Source organism: Carlito syrichta, unplaced genomic scaffold (assembly GCF_000164805.1).
Source record: "Carlito syrichta isolate Samal-C Ts95f unplaced genomic scaffold, Tarsius_syrichta-2.0.1 Scaffold308961, whole genome shotgun sequence".
Lineage (NCBI taxonomy): Eukaryota > Metazoa > Chordata > Mammalia > Primates > Tarsiidae > Carlito > Carlito syrichta.
In genome coordinates, this window is record NW_007253057.1 from 341867 (window position 1) to 357454 (window position 15588).

A 15588-nucleotide genomic window follows, 5' to 3' on the forward strand; every position below is an offset into this window, starting at 1 on the left:
GAGGGGGAAGGATCGCCGGAGCCCGGGGGGTGGGGGCTGCGGTGGCCGGGAGCGGCCACTGCACTCCAGTCTGGGTGACAGAGTGAGACTCCAACTCAAAAAAAAAAAAGAACCATGTGTCTGGGCCCTGTGGTCTGGACTGCTTTCATAAGGTGTCTTTTCCTTGTGGTCTGGTCAGATTCCATGAAGTCAAGGTGTCTGGTTTCTGTGGTCTAGATAGTGTCCATGAGAAGGAAGAGTCTGGTCCCTGTGATCTGGACAGTACCTATAAGGATTGTTGTGTTTGGTCCCTATGATCTAAAAAGTGTTTTTATGGATAGGGAGTCTTCTCCCCATGGTCTGGACAGCTCTCGTGAGGACAGGGTATGTGGTCTGTGGTTTAGACAGTGTCCATGAGGACAGGGTATCTGATCTCTGTGGTCTAGACAGTGTCCATGAGGACAGAGGTATCTGGTCCCTGTGGTCCAGATACCCCATTCTCACAAACACTGTATAGACCACAGGAACTGGATACCCCATCCTCATTGATACTGGCCAGACAACAGAAACCTGATATCTTTAACCTCATGGAAGCTGTGCAGGCCAAAGAAACCAGACACCTTATCCTAACAGACACTCTCCAGGCAACAGGACCTATACAACTCATCTTTATAAACACTGGAGCAGACAGCCAGTGTTCATCATCACTATCAAACCACAAGGACCAGATGCCCTTCATGGACACTGTCCAGACTACAGAAATCAGACCCTCTGTCCTCATGGTCAGTGTCCAGACTACAGATACCAGACACCTCATACTCATAGATACTTTCCAGACCACAAGGACCAGATACCCTATCCTCATGGACACTGCCCAAACCACAGAGACCAGACACCCCATTCACATAGAAATTGTCCAGACCGTAAAAACCAGACACCTCTGTCCTCATGAATACTGTCCAGAACACAGGGGTTATAAACCTTGTCTTCATGGATACTGTGCAGGCCACAGGGACCAGATACCTCATTCTCATGGACACTGTCTAGGCCATAGGGACCAGACACCCTGTCCTTATGGACACTGTCCAGACCACAGGACCCATTCTCATAAATACTGTTCTGGCCACAGGAACAAGACATTCTGTCCTCATGGACACTGTCTAGACCACAAGGAGCAGATATTTTTTCCTTATTGACACTCTATAGACCACAGAGACCAGACACCTCATCTTTTAAACCTTGTCTAGAGCGCAGGTCCAGATATCCCATCCTTATAAACACTGTCAAGGCCACAGGGACCAGACACTGTGTCTTCATAGACACTTTCTAGGACACAGGTACCAGATGTCTCGGTCCTCATAAATACTGTCCAAACTATGGAGACCGGACACCCCATCCCCATCATGAATACTGTCTTGACCACTGAGACCAGATATTCCCCTCCTAATGGATGCTGTCCAGACGACAGGGACCAGACACTTAGTCCTCATGGACACTGTTCAGATCACAGGAAGAAGACACTCCATGTTTTTGGACACTGTCCTGACCACAAAGTCTAGACATGTCCATCCTCATGAACACTGTCCAGACAACAAGGACCAGAAATCTCCATCAAAATGGACACTCTGTAGACTACAGAGATCAGAAAATTCAGTCCTCATAGACACTGTCCAAATCCGGGAACACACACCTTGTCTCTGTGGACACTGTCCAGGCAAGAGTGACCAGGTACCATGTCATCATAGACACTTTTTAGACCACAGGGACCAGACACTCCATTTTCATGAGCAGTATCCAGACTACAGGAACCACACTCCCTGTCCCCATGGACAATGTCTAGATTACAGGGACCAGGCATCTTGTTCTCATAGACACATCCAGGCCACAGAACCAGACACATCATCCTCATGGACACTGACTAGACAAAATGGACTCGAAACATTGTCATCATAGACACCGTCCAACTACAGAAACAGTCACTCACTCTCTCATGGACTCACTCTCATGAGTGTGGTTTCCTCAGACCAGAACAGCTGAGCTGAGCTGCCCTGTCCTCAGGCACCGTAAAACCACAGGGACTAGATATGCACTTTTCCATGGACACTGTCCAGATAATAGCAATCAGACACACTCTCTGCTCATAAAGACACTACCCAGACCACGGGGACCAGATACCCTATCCTTATGGACATTTTTGAAATCACATGAGCCAGCCACCCTGTCCTCATGAAAGCTGTCCAAACCACAGGGGCAAGACATCCTGTCCTCATAAACACTGCCCAGGCCACAGGGACCAGACCAGACACTACATATTTATGGACATGGTACAGACCACAGGGACCACACACTTTGTCCTCCTCATGGACACTATCTTAACCACAGGGACCAGATATTTTGTCCTCATTGACACTCTCTAGACAACAGAGAGCAAACACTTCATCTTACAAACCCTTTCCTGGTCACAGGGACCAGGCACTCTGTCCAAACAACAGGGACCAGACTACCCATTCTCATAGACACTACCCAGGCTACAGGGACCAGACACTTAGTCTTCCTGGGCACTGTACAGACCATAGAAACAAGACACTTTGTTTTTATGAACACTGTTCAGACCACAAGAATATGACACCCCCATCTCATGGACACTGTGAAGACCACAGAGACCAGAAAACCAGATCCTCATAGACATTGTCTAGACCAAAACAATGGGATACCTTGTCCTTATGGACATTGTTTAGGCCACAGGGTCCAGATACACTATCCTCATGAACATAATCTAGATGACAGGAACCAGACATGCTATCCTCATGGACACTGTCCAATCACAGGGACCAGATACGTTGTCCTCATAGACACTGTCCAGATCACAGGGAACAGATAACCCATCCTCACAGACAATTTCTAGACCACTGAAACCAGATACCTTGTCTTTATAAGCACTGTCCAAACAACAGTGACTAGACACAGTCTAGATTACAGAAAACAAACATCTTGTCCTCACAGACAATATTGAAGCTACAGAATCAGTCAACTCTTCCTCATAGACCTGACCAGATCATAGGGACCAGATATCTTGTTCTCATGAACTCTGTTTAGACCAAAAGTTCAAGACACTTTGTCTGCAAATAAACTCCAGACCACAGGGACCAGACACCCCTTCCTCATGAACACTGTCTAGATCACATGGACCAGACAACTATTCCTCATGAACATTGGCCAGACCACAGGAATTAGACATCATTGTTCTCGTGGACACTGTTTAGACCACAGGGACCAGATAGCCCCATCTTCACGGACATTGTCTAGCCTACAGGTAGCAGAGATCACCATCTTCATAAATACTGTCCAGACCATGGAAACCAGACACCAGGTCCTAATGGATGCTGTCCAGGTCACAGTGCTAGGCATGCCAAACTCATGGACACTGTCTAGACCACAGGGACCAGACACCCTGTCTTCCTGAACACTGTCCAGACAACAGGAACCAGACACCCCATCCTCATGGACACTGTCTAGACAACAGGACCAGATATTTCATTCTCATGGACAATATCCAGGCCATAGGACCAGACACCCCATACTCATAGACACTATTCATACCACAGGGACCAGACATCTTGTCCTTATGGAAAATGTCCAGACCACAGGGACCAAGAAACCTTGTCCTCATAGACACTGTTCATCTACAAGGACCAGAGAATCCCTCTCTCAAGGACACTGTTCAGATCATCGGGATCAGACAACCTATCTTCATAGATACTGTCAACCACGGAAACCAGACATCCCCTTTCTCACAGACATTTCAAGAGTATACGGACCAGACAACTCATCTTCATATAAATTCTCCAGATTACTGGGATGAGACAACAGTTCTCATGGACATTGTCTAGACCACAGGGACCAGACATCTCATCCTCATAGGCATTGTCCAAACCACAGGGAACAGCCAATCCATCCTCACAGACAATTTTTAGACCACAGAAATCCGATACCTTGTTTTCATAAACATTGTTTAGCCACAGAGACTAGACATCCCATCCTTGTGGACACTGTCTAGATTACAGGGAATAGACATCTTGTTCTCATAGACAATATTAAAGTCACAGAACCAGGCACCCTACCCTCATAGACGCGGTACAGCTTATAGAGACCAGATACCTCATTCTCATGGACAGTGTTTAGACCGAAGGTACAAGACACCTTGTTCTCATAGTAACTGTCTATAACACAGATACCAGACATTCCTTCCTCATGGACACTGTCTAGACAATAGAGACCAGACATCATGTCCTCATGAACACTGTCTAAACCACAGGGACCATATACTTATTTCTCATGAACACTTGCCAGACCACAGGGACCAGACATGCTCATCCTCATGGGCACTGTTTAGACCACAGGAACCAGACAACTCCATCCTCATGGACAGCGTCTAGGTCACAGGTACCAGAGGCCTCTGTCTTCATAAGTAATGTCCAGATCATGAAAACCAGAAACCAGGTCTTCATGGATGCTGTCCAGACCACAATGGCCAGACTTTCCATCCTCATGGACACTGTCCAGGCTACTGGGAGCAGTATGAACACTTTATGAACACTGCCCAGACCAGACACCAGACACTCTGTTTATATGGACACTTTCAGACCACAAGGACCAGACACCACTGCCCTCATAGAGACTCTAAACCACAAAGACCAGACACCCTGTACTCATGGACACTGTCCAGGCCACAGAGACCAAATAACTCATACTCATGGACACTGTCTAGACCACAGAAACCAGGAACTCTGTCCTCATGAACACTGTGCATACACAGGGACCAGACACACTGTCCTCGTGAACACTATCCAGGTCACAAGACCAGACATTCCATCCTCATAGATACTGTCAAATCATAGGGACCAGACATTTCCTTTCTCAGGACATTGTCCAGACTGTAGGGACCAGATACCTTTTTCTCATGAACACTGTCCAGATGACAAAGACCAGACACTTTGTCCTCATAAACATTGTTTAGACCACAGGGACCAGACTCCATGTCCTCATAGATATTACCCAGGCCACAGCATCAGACACCTTGTCCTTATAGACACTGTCAAACCATAGGGACCAGAAATTTTTCTTCATGGACAGTGTCCAGACCAAAGGAACCAGACACCTTGTCCTCATAAACACTGTCCATTCACAGGAATAAGACACCCTCTGTCCCATGGACACAGTTTAGCCCACAGAGACAAGACACTTCATCCTCACAGACACTGCCAAGCTGCAGAAACCAGACCATCGGGACCAGACACTCCCATTCTCTTGGACACTGTGTGGGCCATAGGGACCAGATACGTGTACTCATAGAGAATGTATAAACTACAGAGACCAGACACCTTGTCATCCTCATGGACATTTCCAAGATCACAGGGACCAGATACTCTGTCCAGGAACCATGCACCCCATCCTCAAAGACACTGTCCAAACCACAGTAACCAGATACCTTGTCCTCAGGGACACTGTCTACGCATGACTACAGGGACCAGTCACACCCATTCTCATGCAAACTGTCTAGACCACAGAGACAAAACATCTTGTCCTCATGGACACTGTATAGATCCCAGAAACTAGACACCACATCCGCATGGATACTCTCTTGACCACAGGGTCCAGAAACCCAATTTCATGGACACTGTTCAGACCACAGAAACCTTATACTCTCATCCTCTTGGAAACTGTCCAGACCACAGAGACCAGACACTCCAGTCTTCATTGACACCGTGTAGACCACAGAGACCAGATTTCTTGTCTTCATAGACACTGTCTATACCAAATAAACTAAACTGTTCTCAAAGATACAGGGACCAGACACCCCATCCTCATGGATACTGTCTAAAAAATAGGGGCAAGAACAAAGGCAATCTACAGATTCAATGCAATACCCATTAAATTACCAACGTCATTCTTCTCAGACCTGGAAATGACAATACAGAAACATAAACAACCATGAATAGCCAAAACAATCCTTAGCAAAAGAAACAAAGCAGGAGGTATCACACTTCCAGACTTTAAACTTTACTATAAGTAATCAAAATAGTCTGATAATGGTACAATAACAGGCATATAGACCAATGGAACAGGATAGAGATTCTAGAAGCAAAGTCTCAATTTCTCAACCAACTCATCTTTGACAAAACCTCCAACAGCAACCACTGGAGATAGGAGAACCTAGTCAATAAATGGCGCTGGGATTAACTGGCTGATCACATGCAGAAGATAGAAACAGGATCCCTACATATCACCATATACAAAAATTAACGCGAAATGGATCAAATACCTAAGCGTAAAACCTCAAACTTTAAGAATCTTAGAAAATGTAAGAGATACCCTTATGGAAATTGGAACTGGCAACCAATTCCTGATCAGAACCCGAAGTGTCTATACCATAAGAAATAAGATAGACAAGTAGGACCTCATCAAACTAATGAGCTTCTGCAAAGCAAAAGAAACCATCAAGAGAGGAAGACAGCCCACAGAATGGGAAAAAATATTTTCCAACTGTATATCTGACAAAGGCCTAACATCTAGGATCTACAAGGAACCTAAATGTGCCGAAAGGAAAAGAAGAAACAGCCCCATTAAAAAGTAAGCAATAGACATGAATAGACACTTCACAAAAGAAGATATGTGGGCAGCCAATAGACACATGAAAAAGTGCTCAGTCTCACTCATCATCAGAGAAATGAAAATCAAAACCACATTGAGATACCACCTAACCTCAGTATCAATGACCATCATTAATAATACAAACAATAACAGATGCTGGTGAGGATGCGGAGAAAAAGGAACGCTTTTACACTGCTGGTGGGAATGCAAACTAGTGCAATCTCTTTGGAAGACAGTGCGGCGATTTCTGAAAGAACTAAAAATTGACTTCCCATATGACCCAGAAATTCCCCAATTGGGAATATACCTGGAGGAACTAAAATCATTCTACAAAAAAGATACCTGTACATGTATGTTTGTTGTAGCTCTATTCACAATAGCAAAAACATGGAATCAACAATGCTGCCATTGAAGCTGGACTGGAAAAAAAACGTGGCACATATATGCAATGGAATATTATGCAGCCATAAAGGAGGACCAAACATGGACTTCACAGCAACTTGGATGGATTTAGAGTTGATCATACTCAGTGATCTATCACAGAAACAAAGAACAGAGTACCAATATTCTCACTCATAAGCGGCTCTTGAACAACTATCATAATACCATAAGAAAGGGATTGGCAATAGTGGGAAACTGCTGGGGAAGGGGAGTAGAATTGACAGTTGAAGGAAACTGCTAGGGGAGGGAGGAGCTAGGGGAGGGAGGAGCACACCTCATCAACAAGTGTAGCTACAAAATCATCACTTGTATACCTAATCCTGAATTGTACCCCACATCTTTAAAATAAACAAACAAACAACAAACAGGGGCAAGATAACCCAACCTCATGGACACTGTCCAGACAACAGGGACCAGATATTTTTTCCTCATAGACCCTTTCCAGTCTGTAGGGACCAGGTATTCTTGTCCTTGTAGACACTCTCCAGACAAAAATGACCATACTCCCTGTTCTTGTAGACAATGTCTAGACCACGATGACTAGACAACCTGTTTTCATAAACACTGTCCAGACCACAGGATTCAGAAACCTTGTCTTCATAGACACTGTCCAGACACAGGGACAAGACATCCCTGTTTTCATGGACACTGTGCAGGCCACAGGGACCAAGAACACCATTCTCATAGACACTGTAAAACCATAGGGACCATAAATCCCCTTTCTCATGGACACTGTCCAGGCCATAGGGACCAGACACCACATCCTCATAAACACTGTCCAGACAACAGAAACCAGACGATTTGTCCTCATGGTCACTGTCCAGACTACAAGGACCAGGCACCCTATCCTCATAGACAGTCTCCACACCACAGGGATCAGACACTCCATCCTCATAAACACTGTGCTGACCACAGGATCCAGACACCTTGCCTTCATAGACACTGTCCAGACACAAGGACAAGACATCCTTATTCTTGTGAGCATTGTGCATGCCACAGGAACCAGACCTTTGTCCTCATAGATACTATCAAGGCCACAGTAACCAGTCACCTTGTTTTCATAAACACTGTCCACAGGACCAGACACCTTGTCCCTCTCTAGACCAGAGAGAATAGACAACCCGTCTTCATGGATATTTTCTAGACTGCAGGGACAAGACACATCTTTGTGGACACTTTCCAGATCACAGATATCAGATACCCCATCATCATGGACATAATCTAGACCGTGGGAATCTCACACCCATCCTCAGGTACACCATTTAGACTATAGAGACCAGATATTCTGTCATCATGGACACTGTCTAGACCACAGAAATTATTCACTTTCATTCTCATGAATATTGTCAAGATCACAGAAAACAGACATCCCATCCTTATAGTTACTGTTGAAATCTCAAGGACCAGAGTCCATGGCCTCAGGGACACTGTGCAGGCAACAGGGACCAGATACCCCAACCTAATAGACACTGTAAAGACCACAGGGACTATATACTCCATCCACGTGGAAACTGTTCAGACCAAAGAAATCAGACATCTTGTCCTAATGGATACTGTCCAGATTATAGAGACCAAACACCCAGTCCTCATGAACACTGTCTAGACCACAGGGACCAAACATCTTGTCCTCATGAACACTAGTGAGACCTCAGGTATCAGACACTCTTGTCCTCATTACACTGTTCAGACCACAGGGCCAGACACTCATGTCCTCATGGGCACTGTCCAGATCGCAGAGACCAGACATCTTATTTTCATGAACACTGTCTAAACCACAGGGAACAGACACTTTGTTCTCATAGACATTGTCCAGACCACAGGGACAAGACACTTTGTCCCAATAAACACTGTTCAGGACACAGGATCCAAACACCCCATCTTTATGGACACTGTCCAGACCTTGGAGATGAGACACTGCATCCTCATTAACACTATCCAACAATAGGGACCAGGCACTTTGTCCTCATAGACACTGTCCAGACAACAAGGACCAGACACACTAAACCTCATAGACCCTGTCAAGATCAAAGGGACCAGACATCCTGTCTTCATAGACAATATCTAGACCACAAGAACCAGACACCTTGTCCTCATAAACACTTCATACCACAGGATTCAGAAATCTTGTCTTCATAGACACTGTCCAGACACAGGGACAAGACATCCCCGGTTTCATAGACACTGTGCAGGCCACAGGGACCAGACACATCATCCTCACAGACACTGTCAAACATGGAAACCAGATATTCCTTTTCTCATGGACCCTGTCCAGATCATTGGGACCAGACATTCCATCATGATAGACAATGTCCAGATCACAGGGATTAGACACCTAGTCTTCATGGATATTGTCTAGACCACAGATACCAGGCTTCTCATTCTCATAGACATTGTCCAGATCACAAAGAACAGACACCACATCCTAATAGGCATTATCCAGACCACAGGAACCAAACAAATTGTCCTCATGGTCACTGTCCAGACTTCAGGATCCAGACACCCCATTCTCATAGGTACTGTCTGCATCATGGGGACCAGAAACTCCATCCTCATAAGTACTGTACTTACCACAAGATCCAGACACCTTGTCTTTACAGACACTGTTCAGACACAGGGACAAGACATCTTCATCCACATGGACACTGTGTATGCCACAGAGACCAGACACTTTGTCTTCATAGATACTGTCAAGTCCACAGTGACCAAATACTTGGTCTTCATAAACACTGTCCAGACCACAGGGACTAGACAACCCATCTTTATGAAAACTATCTAGACTTCAGGGACAAGACAACCCCATCCACATGAACCACAGGTACCAGATACTCCATCTTTATAAACATTGTCCAGAGCACAGGGACAAAAACCCTGTCCTCGTAGACAATGTCCAGACTACGGGGATCAGACATCTCATCCTCATTGACACTATGCAGGCCACAGAGACCAGACACCCAGTTGCATTGACACTGTTTAGACCACAGGAACCAGACACCCCATCCTCATAGAAACCATCAAACTATCGAGTCTAGACACGTCATCCTCATAGACACTGCCCTGACCACAGGAAACTGACATCTCATCCTCATGAACACTGGCAAGACCACAGGAACCAGACACTCTCATCCTCATAGACCCTTTCCAGACCACAGCGACAAGATACCCTTATGGACATTATCTAGACCACAGAGCCCAGATACCTAGTCCTCATGGACACTGTCTCGACCACAGAAACTAGATACTCTGCCCACATAGTTACACTTCTGACCACAGAAACCAGACACTCCATTCTCATAAACATTGTTCAGATCTCAGGGGCCAGAAAACCCAATATTATTGACATTGTCAAGACCATAGGGACCAGACACTTTGTTTTCATGGACATTGTCCAAGCCACAGGGACCAGGTGCCCCCACCCTCATGGACACTGTTCAGGTCATGGGGACAAGAAACCTTGTCTCATGGACACTGTCTAGACCACAGAGACCAGGCACACCATCCAAATGAACACTGTCTACACCACAGGAAATAGACACTTTATCCTCATGAACACTGGCAAGACCACAGGGACCAGACAACCTCAATTTCATGGACTTGTTCCAGACCACAGCTACCGGACACCCTGTCCTCATGGACACTGTCTAGACCACAGGGACCAGACACCATGTCCTCATGGAAACTGTTTAGACCATAGAAACTAGATACTTTGTCCTCATAGATACTCTCCTGACTACAGAAACCAGACACCCCATTCTCATAACTCTTGTCCAGACCACAGGGCCCAGAAAATCTGACATTATGGACACTGTCCAGACCACAGGGACCAGATACTCCATCTTCCTTGTCACTGTCACAGACCACAGGAACCGGGCACCCTTGTCCTCATGGACACTGTCCAAGCCACAGGGACCAGGCATCTTATCCTCACAGTGTCCAGATGACAAAAGCCTGTGACTATCACATCTGAAAAAGAAAGTCTTTACACACATTTTGCCCACCTCATGATGGTCACACCAGTGACAAAGTTGCAAAACACAACTGGTAAACTCTATAAAAAATCGTGTCAGAGACTAAATTTCTGGGGACATCTGATCAGTCAAGCAGCTGTTGTCTCAGTGAAAAAGGTTGTGCAAACATCTTTTTGATATTATGACTGTAGTGCTGGAGACTATGTCCACACAGATATCTGCCTGATGCTGGGACTGTTGCACTGAAGACAGTCTGCTCAGACATCTGTCCCACCTTGTGAGTTGTGTTGGAATTTTAGTCCTAGAGAAATCTGGTTGACACTGTGACTGTTGCACAAGTGATTGTGTTTTTGGGGATAGCCGGTTGACCCCACTAACAACGGTCCCATTGACAACAAAGTCCATTCATACATTTGATTGACCTAGCAACTGTTGTATCAGAAAGTATGTTCCTGCAGACATCTAGTTGACCCCATGATTGTTGCACTGGTGACAAAATCCCTGGGGACAACTGGTTGACCTCATGATATTTGTGCTGGTCACAATCTCTCTGCAGACACGATCAACCTCCAATTGCTGCACTAATGACAAAGTCTTTATAGAGATCTGGTCAAGCCTGAAGCTGTTGTGTCAAAGATTAAGCCCCCACAGACATCTGGTAGAACCAGAAACTGTAGTTTGGGTGAAAATGTTTCTGGGGACAACTGGTCGATCCCATGATTGTTGCACTAGTGACAAAGTCCTACAAAACAACTGGCTGACCCTGTGATATTATGCAAAAGACTGTATCCAGGGACATCTGATCAAATTCACATCTGTTAGGGCAGGCTCAAAGTCTTCATGGATATCTGGTCGACCCTGCAACTGTTGCACGGTAACATCACTGGAAATAACTGGCTAACTTCACAACTCTCATGCAAAAACTTAAATTTCTGGAGACATCTGGTTGACTCCACAACTGTCTCACTAGTGACAATGTTTAACCATACATTTGGTCAACCTAGTGACTATTGCATTAGAGATCATGTTGCCAGAGACATCTCATCAACCTTGTGAGTGTCACACTGGTGACAAAGTCCCCAGAGATAACTTGTTGACTCTGTGACTGTTATGCTGGTCACAATATCCCAGTCGACATCAGGTTGACCCCCTATTGTTACACCAATGACAAAGTCTGCACAGAAATATGATAAAACCCATGACTGTTACATCAAAAATTAAGTCCCAGAGGACATCTGATCAACCCAGCAAGAATAGCACCATTGAAGTTCCTGGGGACAACTGGTCAATCCTGGAATTATTGAAACGAGACTAAGTACCTGGGAGCATCAGGTCATGACTTACATGTCACTGACAAATTTTGGATAGACATCAGATCAACCTGGAGGCTGTACAACCATCGAATAAGTTTGTGTGAACATCTGGTCAACTCTGCAACTGTTGAACCAAAGACTGTGTGTGGAAACATCTGGCTGACTCTGCGACTGTTGCACCAGTGAAAAATTCGTAGAAACAACTGTTCAGTTCTGATTCTGTGACTTTCACACTGGTCACAAAGTCCCTGTAGACAACTGGTTGACCCTGTGATTCTTGCACTGATGACAAAGCCCCAGGAAAAAACTGGCTAACTTTGTGACTGTGGTGCCAGAGATAAAGTCTCTGCAAATATCTCATCTACCCTGCAACTGTCACACTAGTGACAAAGTCTGTGCAGACATCTGTTGCTCTCACAACTGTTGTGCCTGTTAAAAAATATTACCCCATTGTGATTGATACCATGGTCACAGGCTCAATCAGTTATTTCCAGGAACATTTTTACTAGTACATCAGTCATAGGGGCAATCAGCTGTCCTCACGTACTTAATCTCTGGCATGATAATCACTGGGTCAACCAATTGTTTTTCAGGACTTTGTCACTGGTGCAACAGTAACAGTGTCAACTAGATATTCCCACAAACTTAGTCAATGGTACAACAGCTGCAAAGTTGACCAAATGTCTGTGCAAACTTAGTCTTTCATGCAACAGTCACTGTATTGACCAGTCAGTGACATGAAAGTCATAGGGTTGACTAGATGTTCTCGGGCACTTCGTGTGTGGTTCAACAGTTTCAGGATCAACCAGTTGCCCCTGGGAAACTTTTCACTGGTGCAAATCTTGTTGGTCAACTAGATATCTCCAGGAACACTGTCACCAGCATAGCAGTCATGGAATCCATGATGTAAAAGCAAAGTTGTCCCTGGGAAAATTTTTATCGGAGCGACTTTTTCTGTGTCTTGATGCAGCAACCTTGGGTTTGACCAGATGTTTGTTCAGACTTTGTCATTGGTAAGACATGTCCCCCGAATCATCTTTTCTTTATCCCACCTTCCAGATATTTTTTAACATATGAATCATTGACATTTTGAGACATTAACTTTTGTAGCTTTTCTTACTTGAAACCCAAAGTCTATATTCAAAATGTTGATATCCAGGAATGATAATCAAAATATTTAACAACTAAGTAGGAACTGGACTCCCCTCCAACTGGTGCTTTCTTCAAATACGTCTGCCCCACCCTGTCAACATGAGCTCCTTTGAGCAAAGGCATGGAATCTTGTTTAGAGTCCTAAACTGTAGCTCGGTGCCAAGAGAGAAGCTATTAGATTAGTGTCTTAGGAACTAAATGGATCATTACTTTGCTTTTACATCATGGATGTGTTGAGCCAGTTTTCAGTCATTTTACTTGTGTAGCTCATGCTCTACACTTACCAGCAGAATGAGGTTCCTAATAGTGTGTCCCAGAGAAGGATACTAAATGTTGAAACATTTGTGCCAAATTTTGGTTCAGAAAGAATGATAACTTGATTTTTACTAAGTCTTGAAAAGAAGTTTTAAAACAGTTAGTTTTTTAAGGTTTTACCAGCTTAGGAACTCTCTTGTAGCATAACAGAAAAGGTCTACTTCACCTTTTGTTACTTTTTATGTCTCATTTTACTTATACCTAAAGGAAGGATTTGCATCTAATTAGAATGAAGCAGTATATTTTCTTATTTGGAACTCACACGGGAATATTCATACTTATTTTCAGAAGAACTATTGTAATGTCCTACTGCATCACATGCAAAGTTTTTGACAAGGTTCTATTGTTTTTTCATCCTCCAACTTGTTGCTAACTTGACATTACATATATGTTTTGTGTTGTTTTCCTCAGTAAAACAAAAAAGGCAACTTTATTAAGGCAGCAAATTGCTTTTCTAAAATTGCCTTTTAGTAATTCACTTTTCATTGTACTACAAAAGGCTGAAATTGATACACAAATCTCTCTGTTTCCTCTTTAATATTAAAGCAATCTGAGTCGTAGTTGTACTCCTCATGCTAAATTTCTGTAAACATGTTCCTGTTAAGATCAATTGCTGTGCCGTACTCTCAAAAGAATTCAAATAAGCAACAGTAAATCATGCAGTTAGTTTTGCAATATTGCAAATTTGCATAATAAAGACAGTAACTGATAACAGGTCTCTGAAACTCTGGAGAACAAAATCAATTCAGAGGACATGCCATAATAAGCAGTACTGCAGAGCTAGGATTAGTAAGGGTACTTTTGTCTGGGAACAGAAAATTTTTTTTTTAACTCTATGCCCCATGTGCAGCAGGAAGTAGCTACAGAAGCCTGGGAACAGAAATTTAAGGTTTATTCTTTATTGCATCATGGCTTAGAATTTTCTTTCAAAATATCTACCAAAATACAACTGAATATGCTTCATATCAAAATGTAGCAGAGATAGTCCCTGAAAATGCATATTGTCCCAACCTAGTTTACTAAGAAATCCTTCTTTTAGGATAAGTAAAATTATGACATTGACATTAATAACCCCATTTTGCACAAGTTTCTCTCCATAGAAATAGTATTCAATGACTGTTATTTTTTTAAGTTTGACATTAACAAACTACTAAAAATAGGCATGTCTATATGTTTTTCTCATACATTAAGACCAATAAACTAAATAAACTTCATCAACTCGGTCAATTTTTGTTCACTGCTCTAGCTCCATGTCACTTTCTTATGTTCTCCTTATTTTTTTGACAAAAAATTTTTAAAAACTTTAGTTAATATCTTTTCCAACACAAATTCTCTCAGGGAGTGCCAAAGAGAACACTGCAAATGTTAAGAAACATGGAGAAATATAAATCTTTAGTGGTAAACCAGACTAAATACAAAACTCTTCTCAATCTAGACAAAATTCGAATAAACTTCACAGAATAATAAATATATAAGGAATGCTTTATAATACTATTAAAACTATTAGGTAAATTTGAATCAACTTCCAAATGTTTGATTTTGAGTTTACTCTTTGTAGAGTTCTTGTTAATGTTAAAAACAGCATGTAAAGAACAAAGGAAGAGCCAACCCGAGAAGGAGAGGGATGAGTGACACTATGAATTGGTTCACCCCCTCCCAGCAGTGCATAAAACGTCAGTTTCACATGGGAGGAAACCTGGTGGAGGTGCAGTGGTGGACGCCAGAGCCCAGGTGGAATGGAGAGTGACTACCATGAGGAGAAGGCCCATCTG